The 20,265-nt window shown below is 41.1% G+C and overlaps 1 protein-coding gene and 1 long non-coding RNA gene across 2 annotated transcripts in view; one reads left to right on the top strand and one right to left on the bottom strand.

Annotated features, from left to right (window-relative positions):
• Nucleotides 1-20,265, top strand: part of LRFN2 (leucine rich repeat and fibronectin type III domain containing 2) — a 77,372-nt gene that overhangs the window by 38,567 nt on the left and 18,540 nt on the right. The gene's annotated exons all lie outside the window — the stretch shown is intronic.
• The window catches only part of LOC142038009 (uncharacterized), a 92,830-nt gene that overhangs the window by 5,020 nt on the left and 67,545 nt on the right, over nt 1-20,265 (bottom strand). Inside the window, exon 2 of the long non-coding RNA XR_012652497.1 lies at nt 9,010-9,144. This is a non-coding gene — a long non-coding RNA (uncharacterized LOC142038009). The remainder of the gene's footprint in view (nt 1-9,009; nt 9,145-20,265) is intronic.

Below are 20,265 nucleotides of genomic sequence, written 5' to 3' on the forward strand. Positions count from 1 at the left end.
CCCTGAGAAAGTCAAAATGAGAGGTAGTAAATGTTCATGTGATGTTTTTCACTCACACTTCTCTTACAATGAAATCTAATTTTAAAATTTTTCAGAACTGAATGTTTAGTTGACATGGACAAAATTTTGTGCAAGCAATATTTTTATCTCAATCAGTTGTAGAACAGAAATAATATAGTGATTTATTTAGCTACTCCAAACTTACTCACTCTTTGCCAAAAGTAGGAATATTAACCAGCAAGTCCAAAGAACTTTTTTTTTTTAAAAAGGATATTTATTCAAATACTGACAGAATCTGAGGAAATTCAGTTTTGTTCACTTCCATTCCTCAGTTACAAAAATAATCAAATCAGTTAGCAGGTGGAAATTATTTATCTTGCTCTGGCTAATGATGTACAGTGGAACTGGTGTGTTAGCTTTGGGACTTGCAACTATATGGAGTTAAGTAGAATGAAAGGATAAGATAAAACTGAATAATGATAGAGTATTAGGAACAGAATGAAAGGAAATATGCTGGTATCAGTTTTTCCTGAGGCAAAGCTTTTGGTAAAAACTCAGCAGTATTTAAGATCTTGAGCCTAGTGGAAGTCTGAAAAAATACTCTGAAGGATGTGTATAGTCATATGACACTGTATAGTGAATTCAGCCCAGTGAACAGGAATTTCCCCGAAGCCAGAAAGAGAAATTTGCAGAGGTTATCAGGTGTTGGAAGTGGTTGGATGTGTTGATTTGTTGAGGGGGGAGGATGGCGAGGGTAAATAAAACAATGTGGAAGTGAAGACATGCAATCTAATAGCTGGTGGGGTGAGAATCAGGTGCCATGGGCAGAAATGAGAGAAAGATGCCATCTTGCCAGCCTAGTCTGGAGGAACAAGTGGCTGTCAAGGTGTCAGGCAACCCTAAATTCTCATCCTGTCTCCACTGTCACCTCTCAGTGAGGTTTTGGCCCTTTGTTGCTTTACTTGGTCGTGGCTCAGTTTTCCAGAAGCACCCTGAGGACAGTGCTATTTCCATAAATTTCCCATCAGGTCTTTTTGAGGATTCATTGATGATGCATAGCTCTTTTCATTCACAGCTCTCAAAAGCACTTCACCAAAGAAAACAAATTTTATTTATCTACATTTTGCACCAGGGAAAAATCAAGCATAGAAAGATGAAGTGAATTGTCCAGTGTCTGAGAGTTAATCAGTGGCACTCATAATATCAAAACCCACTCTTATGACTTTCAGTCAGGGAGCCACTCAGTCCCTTAGAGTTAATTAACTAAAGCTGTTTTGCTTTAATTGGTCAGATGCATATCACTGCGATGAGCATGTAGAAAAACCTAAGGGAAAAGGATTTGTACAGTGCTCTGCTCTATAAAATTCTGTGTATGTGCTAAATGGGATGTGATACTGCTTAGCTGCTAAAATGATGGGCACTTAATATATGTTAAGATACGTTGGTATGCCAGGACTGAGGCACACTGGCTGTGCTCAGCTTGAAGGAATCCTGCCTCACTAGTAAGAAATGTATGCACAAAAGACAAAAGTTTGCTGCATTCTCTGCTAAGAATTTTTCATGAACATTGTACTCATAGTGAAAGAATGAAAGTGGAAGTTCTTCCCTCCCTATTGACATTAACATCTCTCCTGATCATTACCCGGGACACCAGTCCCATTCCTGCTTCCATCCCAGCTGTGGTCTTCCACTTGCAGGATCTGCAGATGGTGCAAAGGGAAGCACGGTGGAGTGCAATGGCCCCATGAAAATTCAAAGGTGTGGGAGGTGGTGGCAAGCATTGTCTGTTGGGCCTCCTGATTTCACTGAGCTGAAATGGTGTCAGAATCTGAAGTTTGGCTCTGGATACACCAGTGCCATCATAATGAGGATTAACAGGAGGAGCACCATTTGTCTACTTCCCCCATCTGACCTTCCTTTGTATTTGCTGTCTCAGGGCCATTGCTGAAGCTAGCAGCAGGTTTTTATCTCTTTCAGTTGATTTAGGATGCATGTTTCTGATACTGATCAAATGGTCCTGGATCAGTACTCTGTTCCACTTCCCAGAGTGAGAAGGAGAAGCTGGAGGGAAGTGAATGATAGCTTGTGCAAATGTCTCAAAGAGGCAGCTTGGTCAATGTCAACTTGCAAATACAACGACTGTCCCTAAAACTGGCACCAAATCAATAACCTGAAGCTGCTCAGAGGTGACATGTTATATTATCTTTTCCACATCATTAGCAGAAAGGATTGTTCTCTGTTTAATGGAGCATGCATTTAACTCTCAGTGGTATTTCAGAGCTTCCTTTTTGTGCCTTGACCTGTGCTCATTTTGAAAAAGGTCCTACAACAGGGGCCTGTGTTGGAGTTGCATCTCACACACAGGTGAATACCATTGCTTTGCTGATCAATGTATGCTCCCAATGAGCTCTTTCTCTGGCTTTTCCTTGCACTGTTTTTAGTAATCCTGCTGTCAAGATGATATTGTTTCACCTGGAACTGGACCAGGATTCCTCTTTCTAGGCAGAGTGAGAGAAAGCTCGTTTTGCTTTTTGGTTGTTTGGGTTTATTTATTTTTTTTTTACTTGCTTTTTTTTTTCCCTTGTCCTGTATTTTTTTCCTTTACTGATTTACGTTGCTTATTCATTCTAACTTTTCTTTCCTCTTCACTCTCCTTAACTGTCCTATTAATCTTTCTGCCCATGCTACTCTGGATGGAGAAAATGGGAATTGTTGGTAACATTATGAAGCCACATCATGGGCAGTAGGTGCCACAGAGAGAAGATAATGGATTGCTATCTATGTCTTCTGTTCATATTTTAAAGTGTTTTAAAGTGGAAATTAAAATTTCTCTGAGAACTGCAAGTGATTTTTTTAAGCTACTGTCACATAATAAGGTCCCTTGGCTGGCATATGTAGCCATGATTCATGCTGCTCCAATCCAGCAGACTGAATATACATAGGCACTAATGGGATGCACCCAAGAGTGCTGAGGGATCTGGCTTAATGTCAGTGTGAGGCCATTAACTTTGAACAATCATGGCACTTGGGAAAGATACCTGAGGAAAGCAAATATCACTCTTATCTTCAAAACAGGCAAGAAGGAGGACCCAGGGAACTACAGGCCAGTCAGCCTCATCTCAATCCCTGGGAAGGTGATAGAACAACTAACCCTGGGAACAATTTCCAGGAATGTGATGGACAAGAAGGTGATTGGGAGTCATCATCATGGATTCACAATGTCATGCTTGACAAACCTGAAAACATTTTACAATGAAATAGCTAGGTTGGTAGACAAAGTGAGAGCAGTAGATGATTGCCTTGACTTCACTAAGGCTTTTGATGTTGTCTCATAAGATTCTTGCAGAGAAGCTGATGAAATATGGGCTGGATGAGCAGTGAGGTGGATTTAAAATGAGCCAAACAGCTGAGCCAGGAGGGTTGTCATCAGTGGCATGAAGTCTAGTTGGAGACCAGTAACTAGCAGTCAAGAGTCAATACTGACTCATAACCTATTCAACATCCAATCCTATTTAATATCATCTTCATTAATGACCTGTATGGTGTCGCAGAGTGTAGCCTCAGAAATTTTGCTGATTACACAAAACTGTGAGGAGTGGCTTATAGACCAGTGTCATGCTGTCTATCCAGAGGGACCTTGGTAGGCTGGAGAAATGGGCTGAGAGGAACCCCATAGTATTCTACAAAAGGATATCCCAAGTCCTGCCCCTGAGGACGAATAGCCCATGCACCAGATATGCTGGGGCCACTTGGCTAGAAAGCAGCTTTGCAGAAAAGGACCTGGTGGTCCTGGTGGACAGGAGATTGAACATGAGCCAGCAATGTACCCTTACCATATAGAAGGCTAATGGTTTCCTGGGCTGCATTATGAAATTGTTATCGGAAGGTTAAGGAAGATGATCCTTCCCCTCTACTCAGCACTGGTGAGGCCACACCTGAAGTACTGTGTCTGGTTCTGGCTCCTCGGTACAACAGAAATGTGGGACATGCTGGAGAGAGTCCAGCAAAGAGCCACTAAGATGATTAAGGAACTGGAACATCTCACATATGAGGAAAGGCTAAGAGACCTGTGACTATTCAGCGTGGAGAAGAGAAAGCTTGGGGGGAAGTCATCAATGTGTACAAAAATCTGAAGGGAGCATGTAAAAAGACAGAGTCAGGATTTTTTCAGTGGTGTCCAGTGCCAGGACAAGAGGCACCATCTGAAGGTGCACAGGAAGTTCCATCTGAATGTCAGGAAATACTTTTTTACTGTGATGGTGACTGAGCACTGGCACAGGTGGCCCAGAGAGGTGGTGGAGTCTCCATCCTTAGAGATATTCAAAAGCCATCTGGACATGGTCCAGTGCAACTGCGTCTACGTGGCCCTGCTTGAGCAGGGGGGTTGGACAAGATGACTTCAGGAGGTTCCTTATAACCTCAACCATTCTCTGATTCTGTAATCTTGAGTGCCACTCAGGAACTTCCTTTTGACACTGTGAGCTAATCACTGAAGAAAAGATATTTGTAACTGTCCCTCTAGAAAAGTCCAATAAAATTTGCAAAGGCCAGAGCCAAGTGTATTTGGGTATGCTTAGACACTTATGTGGGTTCTAATGCAGCAGCTTTTCCATTCTTTCATCCTTTTCTGTAATATAAACCACCTTTAAACACACACTAATGACAGTAAATGTGTATTGTACCCATCACTTTTAGCCAAGACCAGAAGTTTGTTACAAAATGCACAATTGAGAATCACTTCTTATTTGAAGGAAAAACATGCAAAAAGGGTAATCAATGTCCAACAGAGACGGATGGAAGAAGACCAGAGGTCTGTAAAGAAATATCTGTCCTTAGACTCATGGTTAAAGGAGCAAACACTAGGAGACCTGCTCTATCATAGAAATCCTACCTGCTCCTTGGAAAGTTAAGAGCACATTTTTCTCAGTCTAGACTCTCCTTTCAAAAGTGTTTTAGATGTTTAAGAGCACCAGACTTATGATCAGTGCAACTTGGGGACTGGCATACTTAATTAATTTTGAATAGGGGATTGAACTGAAATATAAATATTTGGAAAATAGTATCTTTGTGCCTCAGTTTCCCATCTGTAACCTGGGGTGACAGTACTGCCTTCCCTCATAGGGATAAACACATTAGAAAATACTGTGGAACCAGGAGCCCACATAAATGAATAGGGAGACTGTTGCTTTTAAGTCATTGTGCAGTCTGCAGCAACAGGGGTAGTCATGAATGATTAAGATGGAGCATTATATAACTGCAACACTTGAATTCAAGTAAGGTATCTAGGGACAGAGATTGTGTCTTTTTTTATGTGTAGAGCACCCTACATGACGTGGGACCAAATCTGAGTTTTGGCCATCGGGCAATGATGTAATATATAAATCCACCACTATTTCAAAAGATTAATAAATCTGCAAGTGTTTTGTAGAACTTCCCAGGTCATACTGAGCCTGCTGGCTGTGTTTTGAATTAAAGCAATGATGCAGCCACTTAAAAATGTGCATCTGAAGTGCGACACTGTCATTAGATTTATGAGAGATTTAGGTTTTATTTTGTGGTATTTCGTACTAAGAGTGATAAAAACAACCATACAAATTAAGAATTACTGTAGCATTATAGTCTCCCTAGCTTATAAATTCAGCACTGGAAAAAAAGGTATTTTATAAATTTCTGAAAGCTTATTTTTTCCATATATATTATATGTAGCAGGCAGTCTAAGCATTAAATAAGAATAAATGACTCCACATCTCCAGTCTATTTAAACAATGGTGCCACCAATTTGATTACTTAAACAATATAATAATGATTTACATTGACACAGCTCCTTTTACTCCAAGTGCTTTACAGACTGGCTGAACAGAGATCACTCCACAAACCACTGCTACCCCGTTGCCCCTCAGTTAACTATTAGCTGCAGTTTGGAAGTCAGGTGATAGTGCAACTCCATTTTATGAGCAAAAAATAACTTCAGCGTTTGTGCTTACGGGTACTTTAACATAGATAGGAAATATTTAACTGAGTTTGAATTTCGCACATCATAGTGGGATAAATATACCCATGCACTCTTCTAGGCAATTGCATGTCAATAAGAAAATGCTTTCTGACTAAGGTGCTGCAAACGTCAGAAATACCTAAGCTGTGTAAGGATGTTCTCTCAAACATCAGTGCCACACTGAACACCAGGTCATGCATCAGAGAGGATGCCGAGGATGCCGCTGTCTAGATTGCTAATGCTTCTTCCAACAAAAGACTGTTGTGTGGAGGTTTGCCAACTAAAGACCGAAATCAGAGGAAGCCCTGCTCTGTTGCTGTTAGGGCAAATAATCCCAATAGCCTGATTCTGTAGTAAAGAGTGATTGCATTACTTTGTCTCTAAGGAAAGTTAGAAATACATAGTTTTGGTAATTTTAAAAAAGGCAGAGGGTTAATTTACTCTGAAAGGCACGAACATTTATCCTTACTAGTGATTTGGGCAGTGAGTTCGTACAAAGGAAGACTTGCAGGTAAGTGTCTGCCACTCTTCTACCCCTTTTTCAGTTCCACCCGACTCCAACCTCACTAGGCACTGACCTCCCTCCGTGGTTCATAGCTGGTGCAAAAACCCCTCCTCAGCCTCAACATGTGAGCTATGCTATTCTGGTTGCATTGTATCGAGGATACAAACCTAGATTTGGTCAAAGCATTTATGTATTTAAACACTGAATAAAATAACCATTGGAAGGAAGGACATCACATGAAGACATTAATCATCATGTATTAATCACTTGTATTTGACAGATTGAGACAGCAACTGTATAAAAATAAAAATGTGAAGTCACAGTCCCAAAGGGAAGCAAAATTTATATAAGCAGAGCAGGGGAAAGTTTGACATGGACATTTGGTAATTCAAGTCATTTGAGAGTGGTTTGCAGCAGTAGTGTGCATTGACTTCTAGAGAACCCTCAGCAAGTGCAGACATAATGAAGAACCTGCTTCACAGAAGCATGTACACTGGGACTGGGGGGTTTTATTTGTGTCTGCTAAAAAAATTTTCATCTAGCCTTTTTTAATTATTTTATTTCTATTATTTATTTTGTCTCTCCTGCTGGGAGAAGTACAGGGACAAGGGGATTTTTAGGGTTGTTTTTTATTTGTTTGGTTTTTTTGTTTGCTTGTGTTTGTTTTTTTCTTCCATCCATCTTGCAATACTAGAAATCTTTGAAGAATAAGAAAGAAAATGCAGTGAAAATGAGAAAAATTACATATGTTGCCAGATAATTAAGTGTAAAATAGAAATATAAAATATGAAATAAATATAAATATAATAAAAATATGAAATAAGCAAGAATTAAAGAAAAGTAGATGTACAGCTTAGTATTGTCACTAAAGTCATCCTAGATTGTTGTGACAAACTAGTATCCACCTAATGCTTGTACAGAAACTGATGAGAAATCCATTGGTCAGAGCCAGTCCAGTTCACGATGAGCAGAGGCAGGCCATGCAGACGCTACCCAGACCAATATTTTCTTGCTTGATAACCACCACAGAAAGGCAAAATACTAAATGGCCACTTATCCCTACAGGAGATATGTCCCTTTACATGAGTATGTGAGATGTATGTGAGGGCATGTGAGAGGGTGCTTGTGTTACTGCTGCCCGTGCTGCAGTGCTCCAGCAGAGCGGAGAAGGGCAAGCAGGGAAGGGCAAGGCATCACCTTTCACCAGCTTGGAGGCATTCCCATTTCCTTCAAAGTTTAACAACTGTCAAATAACGTTTAGTGAGGTATGTGGAGAGGTTGTATGCTACAGCTCTAGCCCGAAGCTCAGCCTCAGGAGCTGAATACAAAGGCAAAGAGTCTGATTCTCATCTCAGCCCCTGTTGTGCTGCTGGGAAGTCACCCTACCACAGTCAGGGCTGTTGCACAGGATGGAAAGGAAATCAGAATCGGTTTTCAGCGTAAGACAGCAGTATTCCCGTTTTATCTCTGTTGCTAATTGTTTATTTAGCTTATCAAAGCCTCAGCATTTTTACTTGAAGGGAATTCAGGATGAGCTAATGCTTGCCCATAACATCTGCCACATCCCCTCTCTCAGTTTCTCTGAACCCAAATGCCAGGAGCTGTCTCCACCTGTCATCACAATAACGAGCTACATATCTGATGCCAAAATGAACTATTGAAATAAAATTTTGATTAAGCTTCAGGTGACTCAACAATTTGATCTCTAAATTAAAAGTTTTAACATATTCAGATTCATACCATTCTTGAATATTAAGAAGCCAGCACACAGCTGCACAGTTACCACTATCTTTCCTATTTCGAATCTAGGGTAGATTTATTGCAATTCATGTGCTGCTCTGTGCAAAAAAAACCTCTTGCCACTTGCTGACTGTTTAACAGTAATAACCTCCCACATCATCTGTAGTAATGCAAAGTAATAATACTTAGCACTGATAGTTACAAATGCTAACTGATCAAATGCTTGACTGAAGGCTTGAGTCAAAAACCTCAGGAATGAATAGCCACCATTGACTTAGATGGGCTTTGGTTCAGCCTGAAAATCTTGCATTTTAGGGATTACTGTTATTTTCTAGAGAGTCAAATGGAGGAAGGAGGAGGTTAAATAGTTTGCTCAAGGTAATTCAGTAAGCCAGTGGAAGAAACAACATGCCTACAAAATCACATCTGGGAATGGATTTCGATTCCAATGTGTTCCTAATAAATCCTTCCTCACATTTCAAATCTGATAATTTCCCCTCATAATGTCATGATTTGGGGAGAAAACATAGCATTCTTGGTGTTGTTACTATTGTTAAGTATAGGTTATAAATCTGCTTGACTTGGGAAAAGCTTCTTCAATGGTATCAAACTTGGATCAGGGCTTCACTGTAAGCATGTATGTATGCAGCAGAGGTGTGTCATCTCCTCAAAAGGAACAGTGAAAACAATAAGGCTTGATTTCCTCCATAGTTTGTATATGTAATGCACATTTAAGCACCCAAGATCCTCCACATGATGTCCAAGTTCTCACTTCTTCAGGTGCTGTCTGCAGCAAGTTCCCAGTACTCATTGTCTCTCCAGTGCTGATCCGTTGAGTTCCAGGTGGTGTCAAAGATCCACTCTAATCCTTTCTTCATTTTGGGTCACAGCTGCTGACATCTGGGTCCTTTTAGGAAACAGGTGAAAAGTATCAGTGACCATAGAGCATTACAACTACTCCTAGCCTTTCTAAATCTGCATCTGAGAACTTCCTCCCTCCCCTCATTTCACCATTCATTTTACCTAGGACACCAGCAATCCAGGTAGTCTCCAGACTACTAAGGAATCTCCTTCAAGAGTGGTGACCCTATAGTAAAAGTAGTGGCTGAAAACTACCTGCTTGAAGGAGAGGATGATTTATTTTTATCCACAGGTGCTTTGCAAGAGAGTTGTAAATAAAAAAGAAAAGCTTGAAAGCATATTGTGTTCCTAAACCATATTGAGTTCCTAAAATTTGCCTTGCCAGTTTGAGGTCATTCTGCTTAACTTAGCTCTGACTTGCTCACGTGCAGGCTCCAGGCTGTGGCTAGGTAAAACAGGGTGCCTTGACAGCTCCTGCCTCCCCAGCCATCTGACACCCTACCCCATACAGCTCCCCTCTGAAGTCACAGGAAGCCTTTTTACCCATTTCAAAGCTTTCTTTGTTTTAGCTTTTTGGCAGGAGAGATTTGGAGGACACCTGCTCTCCCTGCAGCAGGTTCCTGATACTCCTTCTCTCTCCAGCGCTGACTGGCTGAGTTCTGACTGTGGGCATTGTTTTGGGGTTCATGCAAGAAACTATGTTTAATTTTTTATGTAGGACTATTTTATCTATCAAATACATGAGACAGGACAAGGAGGATGGCAGGGGGAGAATAACTCAAAGTTACAAACACAGCCAAAACAGTGTCTTATTTCACTGCCATAGCTGCAGACTCACCTATCTAATTGCTTGTTCTGAATTTCCTATTATACCCTCTCTCTTTCATACCAGGCTTTCTGCTTGCATGTTCAGGTTGTTTTCAGAAAAACTGTACTTTTTTGTACAATGATTGTGCTCATTAAAACCCTAACATATAATAGCAATGATACAGCTTGTTTCCTTAGAGAAATGACTTAAGACTCATGATTTGAAAAATATAGAACTAAAAAAGACACAGAACTGGAAAAAAAAAAAAAGAAGAATACATGGGAGTAAATAAATTATGTTATAAAATCTTCATTAGATTTAGCTCTTACAAGCCTGGTTATTTTTGGATTTGCCCATAATAGGCAGATTTTCTGAGAGAAATACATGCACTCAGGGTGAGCAAAAATCATTCTTTTCAGGTGATTCAATATAAGGTGAATGCAAATTTTTTTTCTCATTTAAACCTATTTTGAGGCTTTAATTGAGCTGTTGATGGTGAGTAGTTTTTGTGTTAATGCTCTGGTCAGGGAAAGATGAAAGAGGAGGATTTCAGACAAGCTGAGGAACTTAAAACTTGAGGCAGAAATCAGATTCATACTCCATGTACTTTTTTGAGTGTTGTACTTTTAGGTTTTCAATGAAGTCTTGTACTACCAGGAAGTCATTTATCCTTTCTTTGTTCTTAAAAGGGCACAGGAGAAATCTATCTCAAATTTTCAATGGTAAAGAAAGAAAATGTGAGGTAATGGATGTCTTTGATAACATTATAAGGGTTATTTCATTGTCATATTACCCTTTTCCCCCAAACATGTCTTGTTTTGCAGTCTAATATGAGGGCAGTACAGACATGTACCCTGTAATCCATAATAATCTGTAATACTGCCAGGCACAAAGGTAATCCAGTCCTAGCTGAAGATAACAGGCTATTACTGCAATCTAAAGAAATCTTGAAACTATAATGCCATTGAGAAATTTCTATGTTATAAAAGAAATGTTCTGATTTTCATAGCAGAGAAAAAGTGGCCCAGCCAGCAGGCTGATCTGCCCTATTGCCACAGCCCTGCTGATGTCTGAGAGTCACAGTGTGATCATATTAGGTCCCAGAGCATTTGACAGAATCCCACAAAGTGACACTGCCCAGAAAGGAAATGGGAATTGGCTTCAGCCTTTGGTGGAGGGCACTGTAGAGTGGAAGCAAAATCACCTGTATGCCACAGCAATAGGGAGGGATGTACTGGTGCTGAGCAAGAGAGAGAGATACCTAGCCTGGATGGGAAAGAGCTCATCCACTGAAGGCTACAGCCATGCTTTAGGGTGGCTGAAAAATCCCTGTAGACAGCAAGGTAAGGCTATACCATAACCCCCTTCTGTTCAGCTGCTCCTGGTTTACAGACTAGTTTATTTGCAGAGATGAACAGTTTGAGACAGCCAGCACTAGGTGTGAACTTGTGCTGAATTTGCCCATCTGTCCTCCCTCCTCTTCCCCTTGCATCACTTTGAATTTACCTAGGTTTAAATTTTGTAATATATTTATTACTCCAGAATTTACTTCCTTTTGACAAGAAAAAAAATAAAAAAGCTGTTTGTTCAACCCAAAACTTTTTTTTTATTATTATCCATTTGTTTGTTTAATTGGCTTGGACTGTGGAATTGGTTCTTATGTAGGTATCCCAAACTATGCTCTGAATTTTTCTCAGAGTGGGGATTGCACAAGCAGTAGCTGCCTGATAGACATATAGGCAGCTGACAGCATCAAGGCACCCCACCAGCAGCTCTGTTGTCTGGCAGATTGCCTCAGAGAGTCAGGCTTGATGAATCAGTCCTTCTGCTGGTGCTGGGAGTGTGGGGGATGCCTGCACCTCTTCTCCAGAAGGCTGCTGCAGAATGGGAAAATACACGGCAGTGATCACTAAGCCTCCCCGCACGTTGTAGTGCAGAGTTGGGATGGCAGCATCCAAGTGAACTTGAATCTTGCTAATTTGAGTATGTAGAGGCAGAATTTCAGCTTGGTTACTCTGGGGCAAGGATGAGTCACTAGCCTGGTGCCTGCTCTTCTCTCTGCTGCGTGCAGAGGTTCATGGCCTGGGAATGCCATGGGGAGGAATTTGACAGTGCTGCAAATGTTAGGCAATGGGAGAGGGGAGGAGAAATGAGGTAATTGGCCTTAAACTTCCTGTGTCTCTGTGCCTCTTCCCTTTCATCCCTAAAAGGGAGCCAGATGTTCATGTGAGCTGAGCAGGCTACAGAGCCAAGAGGACCCCTGCTTCTCTCCTCCACCCCTTGATCCTTGCACCTCCTCTGGTTACTGTTTCAGTCCATGATGTGACAGTGCCTTGCTTTCCAAGCAGGCAGAAGGAGGAACAGCCACCATGGAAGGAGTCACCTTCAGAACCTGGATCCTCATGTCCAGGGCCTCATAGCAACTGGGGTGGGTGCTGTCACAGGCTGCTGGCTGAGCAGAGGGCAGTGACAGCCCCATCTTCTCTGGGTAGTGTCAGACAAACCTCCTGCACCCTCAGTGGCAATAACAATGCTGCAATCTCTCTGCTAGAAAACCAGTGCAGAAGTAGCTGTGATAGATGCTTGGCTCTTGTATGATTTGCTTAGGGAGATGAGCCACCTGGAGGACACAAGGCTATATATATGGCTAGTAGTTTAAATTCTGTTTTCTTTCTCTGGGGACACTGATGTCTTTTATGAGGTGAAGGACTGTTTGCAAGAAGAAGGGTGAAATAAACACTGGGATCAGGTTTCACACCTGTGAAAAGCCTGAGGGACTGCAACAGTCCCATTTCAAGGCTTAGGACTGCACCTTTGTACAACACCAGATTGGAGTGGGATGAAGAGGTGGTAAGATCTTATGTTATACAAACTCTGCCTAATGGAAGCATACGAGGTTTTAGCTGTTTGGGGTTTTTCCCCACTAAAACATAATACCGTTGTTTGTTTCACCTTTTCTCTTTGTTTTCCCCATCCAGGCTCTCTCATGGTAGATAATTATATTGGCTGTGGTTTAATTAGCTAATTATTTTTCAGAGTAAATCCTTTTATTTTTTTATTCTTAAGCAGCTTTCATTTGGGTTTTCTCATAGAATTTTCTTTGTATTTCATTGTGTAGTAGCACAGGTGTTTATAACTGGTTTCAGTGGGGTTTATGAATATGCTGGTTATCCAAGTAGAGTGGAAGGAATAGCACTTCGGAGGGCAGAAGTGGCATACTCCTGGGAGTAGCACACTGACATAAAACTTCCTGCAGAGTTTAGTTGATATTTTGGCTTTAGAGTAGAAAATAATAATAATGATATAGCTTTACTCCAGAAGAAGTGATTTAACCTTCGTATTAACACCTTTAAAGGATACATTTTATCTAGCAAGTATAAGGCTTTTTGAATTTGGCCTTTGCATCTCCAAACAAACAAAAAAATATTCCCTTTTTCTTAGCAGGCTTAGTTTCTCAGTATGTAAATCTTGTTCCTGTTGCTAGCTGTACTGTAGGCAAATATTTACTTGCTCACTGAGGTGCTGAACTAGACGTTACAGGTGAATGGAATCAAAGCTGTCTGGTCTTTCTTGAAAAACCCAAAGAAGACAAGGAGTATCACAGAGAAGCAGGCAAGGAGAGCTGCTCGTTGGCCTGATTAGCACATATAGTGGTAAGGTTTATGTTGCTGCAACGTGGAATTGTAACGTGTGTTTTTTCCAGTGGTGCCTAACTCTGGCAAAGTCCTACAATTTCCTGTCCAAATCCACATAATGTTCTTCTCCATCCCTTGCTATTTCATAGCTGTCCGTTTAAAGTCACTAGATGTTGTTCAACTATCAAAGGTGGTATTGAGCAAAGTCTTAGTAAGAGTTTTTGTTGTCTCATGGCTTTCACTGTGTGTATGTGGGATTGTGCTGCAGACAGTTTTCTTCCTTATTTTCTCTTGGCATGCCTTGGATATGGCTAGTCACAGTAACAAGGCCAGGGTTTTGACGAAACATTTGGGAACCTTCATTTACAATGAACTTAGTCAGGATTGTGCTCCAGCTCAAGGTGGCCAAGCTGTGACCTTACAGCTGCATGGTGCTAGAAGTTTCCGGCTTTGCTAGTCATGGGGACCCACCTCCTGACAGTTTGCTGATCCCCATACTTCCCCAGTTAAGATGCTTGCAGAGCTTCATGGCCATAAGTCAGCGAAACTATACGTCTGCACTAGGTTAACACCTATTTTCTACCCCTCTTTAAGTGATTACAGTCCAGAAACTTTCCATGTTTTTAGGCTAGCAAAGGGAGTCCAGGAAAAGCCATAGAAGCAGAGTCTGAAAGTCCCTGAGGACATGATCTGCAAGTGTTTTCCTGGCTTCTGCCATTTTCCTCTCTTCTGCTTAACCCTGGTTGAGCTTGTTGATGACAGGGAGGCCTAAACTCAAAAGAGCTGCAGGCTGCTTTTCAAATCAGGTCACATTTACTAGTTCCCAAACAAGAGATGTTATCTTGGGGAATTTTGAAGCTAGTGCCTCAGTTTACCCAAAGCAAACCTTAATCAGCTGTATTATCTGTGTGAACAGAACCACAAAATAATTGATTGCTCCTTACATTGAACAAGCAGCAGATTTAAAAACTAATTAACGAAAAAAAAAGATCCACACTAGTTGGTTTCACAGTCATTGCAGCAGCGTGCAACATCTGTCTAGCCCACCCTCCAATCACCTGCCTCTGCAATGGCTATGAAGAAGCAAACTATATATCAACCCAGTTTTATTTTCTAGCCCTGCTTAAAATGGAACAAACCCTGGAATAACTGTCCCATGGGAAATTCCAATATTGCAACATCTGTTTCTGTCAAGAATCAGGCTGAAAATTCTCCATAACAGTTGTTTTGTTTGCTTATGGAAAGAAAACTTTAAAAGTATTTCATTTGGACATGTGGAAATGTTGCTATCAATCTCTTTGTGGATGTTACAGCTTTGGGAGTGACAGCCCCATCCCCACCATGCATCATGCTCCTTGGAGAGTTATTCTCCTCCTGGAAGCAAAGCTCCTTAAATTATCCACATTCACTTTTCTCTCTCTCTCCTCACCACAGAGGTCTTCCTTCCCCTCATATTGCCCCTGCTTTCAGCCCCTGCACTGGTGAAGGGATGGTCAGGGTGTACAAGGAGAAGGGGCAGCTGTCTGGGGGGGAGTGGAAGAGGAGCAGAGGACATGGTGGAGGAGCAGAGCAAGGACTGGAAGCAGAGGGCCCCTCCCAGGTGCCAGGGAGAGGAAGAGCATTGTGGCTGCCCACAGTTATAGCTTTCATTTTAATTTTCCTGACAAGATAGAAGAAAAAAATGGATCTCGCAGAACCCCCTATTTTAACACTAAAAATGTGTTTCATTTGAGGTATCCGACCAGTTTTACCATCAGAATACCAAGTTTTTGCCAGACGCATCTAGTGTTAGTGCCTGTAAGAGCTTTGAACACGTGGTTTGAGAGACATCCAACTAATGCAAAATACTTGTGCACTTTACACAAGCTCCCTCAGGGAGGGGATGGTTTGGCATGAGTAATGAATCCCTCTGCCAGACAGAAACCTAACGGCTCTGCCTTACACAGCCACAGCTGCAGGAGCTGAAAAACTCTGGCTGAAGTTTGTGTCCTGGAAGCCATCACATTTTTCAGTCATTTTCTGACACCAGCAATATATACCACACTTGTCCCATCCCAGCTGCACCCTCCCAGCTAAGGTTTGCACTTAGGTGGAACAAGAAGCCCCTCTTTACCTTCTCAGATGTTTTGCTCAATTTCGAGTGCATGACGTTCTGTCTTTTTCCTTGCAGTGACAGCACAACTTACCAGGTGACATGCATTGCTGTTTATCTGCAGTGCTGTGTCTTACATGTTGTTTTAATGACAGTTCAAAAAGGCAAAGAGTTGCACAACATTTAGCTAAAGGCAGAGGATGGAAGATACAATATGAAAAGTGTGACGTGAACACATAAAAAGGTACACGAAGGCAGAGGGATCAATTTGGCGGAAAAAAATTCTTTATCTTTCCTCCCCTGTTCCATTCCCAAATATGAATTATATGTAACTTTGCTTAATGCAATCCTCATTTCTTTTAATTTTGTTCCCCTATGGATTTTTCTACAAATCAAGGGCTGAGTAGAACTAAGTCACAACAGACCATTTGTCAGGACTGGATCCTCTTTTTCCACTTGTGATTTAATCCATGACTGGACTAAGATTTCTTCAGCTTTATTTCTATTCAGAATTATCAAACTGGAGGTTTTGTGAGACTTTTTGCTAACTAGTGTAATTATGAGAGCTATGACTTGACTTTTCTTTGCAGAGATTTCTTTATTTAAATATTTCTGCTAGATAAATCATTTGGGACTGTGTTTTACTATTTGACTGGCTGTTTAACCTTATGCTCTCTCTTCTCACCCCACTATTTTGAGATACCTTTTATGCTAACCATTATTTTACTGAGCACAGGTAGATGAATATATACTTAGGACACAGTTTCATCAGTCAACGTAGGATGTTCCTGATACACATACCTGTCACATACATAATGGCAACTACACTTGAGATAATCACAGGTGGAAGCAACCTGCCATGAGGACTTAGAGATAAAAACAGCAATATTGCTTCCAAGGATGAGTTAACACACACAGTTCTCTAAAAATTCAGTATTTTCTCTACTCCAGCGCAGGGGTAACATGAGGTGCTTTCTTTTCCTGTAGAGCAGGCCAGGGATGGAAGCAGAACAGCCTTTTCTGTGGCTTCCAGTCCTATTTTGCATCCTCAGAAGCTATGGAAATTTCACTGCTGTTCAGTCAGATTTGGATAAGCACCAAAATTTTGCAGAGGCTAACTATTCAAAGAAATATTCAAGTTTTTCTTAATTAGGCCATTGCTAATACTAAATATCTATAGGTAGAACAACTTGCAAAAATGTAGATCTTTTTCCCTCAAAATGAAAAGTGAAGTTACACAACATGTAAGAAAAATATGTAGGAAATAATATTCTATTCCATTAAAATTCTAAAGGTTTTCACTGAAAAGCACACAGTAAAAAAAAGCTTCCTAAGTTCTGCTTTTGAAAATGGATAGCTGAAGAGGCTAATTTTTTTTTCTTGAACCTGTGAACACTCTTATTAAAAATAAAAGATACAAATAAACCTACTTCATTTTAATATTTTTATTCTTTTTAAATACACCACAGCTTCTGAGAACTACGGGAGACCTTTCTGTTATGAGTCCAGAAAAGCTCTGCTAAACTTCAAAGCAGAACTTTATGCTGTGTAGCTGAGAGTTCCTACAGATAGCATTTTGACAATTTCACATGTCCTGGTTTGTTTACAAAAAAGTTGAGTGTAGTTGACAACCTACACAAACAGACTGCCTGGCTCCCCAGGAGACGTTTCCGTACCACCTAGGTCCACCATCTAGTTTAGACAGTGATTGCAGAGGCAGCTCAAGGAGGGTTGCTCTTCCTCCTCTTGCCAGCTCCAGTGCTCAGTCAGAGCACAGTGACAGCAGCTCTCCCTTTCCCTGGGTCTCCCATCTCAGATGGACCTGTGAGCTCGACTCACCACAGCTCCAGGCAGCAGGGCTGGCCCCCCATGTTGCCAGGATGGGAGCAAGACTCTCTCTCTCCATAGTGGTAGACTTTGAGCTCTAGCCAACCAGGAAGGTGGAGCTTTTAGTGGCTGAGCCATTTGTAGACAATACACTAGGCTAGTTCAGCTCTCTCTGCTACATGAATTTGTTCTACAGAGCTATCAGGAATAAAAACTTTTCATGGCTAAAATCAGCAGATATATCTCCGAATGACGTGCCTGATACACTACTCCCACAGGCAGTCCTTTTGAAGGCTGTTTTGTGATGTTATTATACAGCTGCTTTGGGCATAAGTCGTGTGCTTCAGAATGTGCTTCCTAGCGCAACTGCAAATGAAATGACTGCCACAGATGCAAATACTGTGGACAATAAATGATGTCTGCCTGGCTGACATTTCCTTCCTGCAAAGTGAACAACAGTGAACAAAATGACAATAACCAGCCTTAAATTGCTTCTTTGATTTCTCCTATCAGTGATCTGGTTTCCCGCCTCTTGTATTACATGCACATTTTAATCTGAAAACTATAGCCTGACTTGTGAAGAAACTCCTAGAGATCTGGCAATTTTTTGTTGGCTTGGAAGGATTTATGGATTTATCTGTTCCAGGGATGTTCCATCATTCTCAAATGTTGAAGCTTTGAGTGACTTATGGCCCTCAGGAGAGTGAAATGCAACTGTTAATCATTGGCAGCAATGGGATATCCTTCATGAGCATCATGTGCCATTGTCAGTAGATCACAGAACTGCTGTTGACCTTGAATGGAGAAAACTAAAAAATAAAGGTCATCTTTATTTCATCTACACAACAAAAGTTTTGAAAATGGCTTGTCATGAAAGCATTAAAGATCTGCTGCACAAAAGCCTTGGGCTGAATGATACTGGCTTCTCCCACAGACTTTCTGATGATCAAAGTGATAGTACAGGCACCTTGGAACTGAGTAGTACTGTAGAAACTGTAGCTAACATGCTAAGCTGAAAAGACACTGGGTTTGCATTCTTCTATGTTCTTGTGGTCCTGTGACCTTCAGAAAAAGCTTCTAAATGTTTTGGGGGTTTTTCTATGTCTTTTTAAATAGTGATAATAATACACAGAAGTACCTCACAGTCACAGACACATTTCAAGTGGAAGTGGCTGGATACAAAACAAATGACCTATCTCTGGACACACCAAAACTGGTTTTAAATACCTGGGACTATGGTTTTTTTTCCTTTTTCACATGAAATGTCATGGTCTTCCTTTTTCCATGGTGTCTTTGCATCACCTTCAATTTCAACCAGTTGTCCTGGGTCTTCTCCCATAAATAAACTCTGGATACTTGTCTTCATGTTTATTATGGGCTTGGACAGATTGCCTGTGGCCACCTGGGCTTTCTCAAGCCTATCCCTCAACTGTTTTATGGGGAGCCACTGACTATTTAGCCAGTTGTCTTGGCCAATAATAGACCATCCATCACCCATGACATTATTCTTTCTATTCCAAATCTCCGCAACCCCTGTCCTCCTCCCCCCAAGTATAGAAGCTCATACCATCTCCTGACTCTTCCAAAACCGAAAATCACAACTTTAATAATTTGCAACAGCTTTAAATAGGCTGACTCTGTCTCCATCCTGCCTCAGTCTGTTGTTTTCTTATTGGTTTGTCTTTATATGCAGATGTGTAAACCACTCTTTATATTTCTCAGACTGAAATGAAGACCTATACATTCAAATTGGAAATGAGCTGTGACATATTAACCTTGTGGTATGAACGAGTAGGAGGAGGTGGCATCACCAGCTCCTTATCTCCTAAGAAATCCTTAAGACCCTATGTCCAGTAAACCGCTGTGCTGGGTCTCAGTGGAAGAATCCCTGGATAAACTCCTCAACCTGTGCTGGATTCTGCTGTCCAGAAGGCCAGACTAGATGATCATGACTACTAGTACTGCTCTTAACATTTGGGAACCAGCGCCCTACAAAGGCAACAATATAAAAGCAGTCAAACTGTCAATCAAAGTCTTCTGGTAAAGCCAGCAGGTTCAATAAAACTGAACATCTCTGTGTACTCTAATGGTACAATTGTATGCATTAGGATTTCAATTGCCTTAACTTTTGTGAGTGTGAATACTTATTACTTCAACTGGCAGTCATGTCACAGCAGTCGTATGTTGAATTGATCTTCTTAGGCTGTATCAAAAATAAGTATTACATGGTCTTGTCTTCCCTGAAGAACTAAGAAGAGCCTTTTAAACTGACATGGTAGAAGGCTGTCAAGCTTTCACTCAGTGCTTGTCTCCAAGTACCAACCCTCCCTTTACAGTCCTGAAAGTAAGGCTGATGGAAACAACAGGTACTGATCATTTCAGAGACTCCTAGTCTAGAACTCTGGTAGGAAAGGTCCTACCAAACCTTAAGCAATGTCCACAGGTGCAGAAAGCACATGGCAGGATCAAAGTCTCTCTCTATTATTGTTTATTCCCTGGGTAAGCTGTTAAGCTATGATCCATTATGTCTCTCCTGTCCTGTTTCTCTGGAATCTTTTCAGTGGATTTTATCTCAGCAAGATCCAGCTTGCAAGAAACATTTGTACCTATGAGTATACTGAGAAGAGGGTATTATGATGCTTTGCACTGGGCTACAACTGAGAGGGAAAATTATGAAGATGTATACTTCTTTCTTGCTTGACTGTAGGGACGCCCTTTGCTAGCCAGTCCCTTGGACTGTTGTGTCCAAGGTTATTTTGAGCTCTGCAGACACATCTCTCTTCCTTTTAGCCTGCCTTCTATGCT

This window comes from Buteo buteo, chromosome 12 (assembly GCF_964188355.1).
Source record: "Buteo buteo chromosome 12, bButBut1.hap1.1, whole genome shotgun sequence".
In the NCBI taxonomy this organism is placed as follows: Eukaryota; Metazoa; Chordata; class Aves; order Accipitriformes; family Accipitridae; genus Buteo; species Buteo buteo.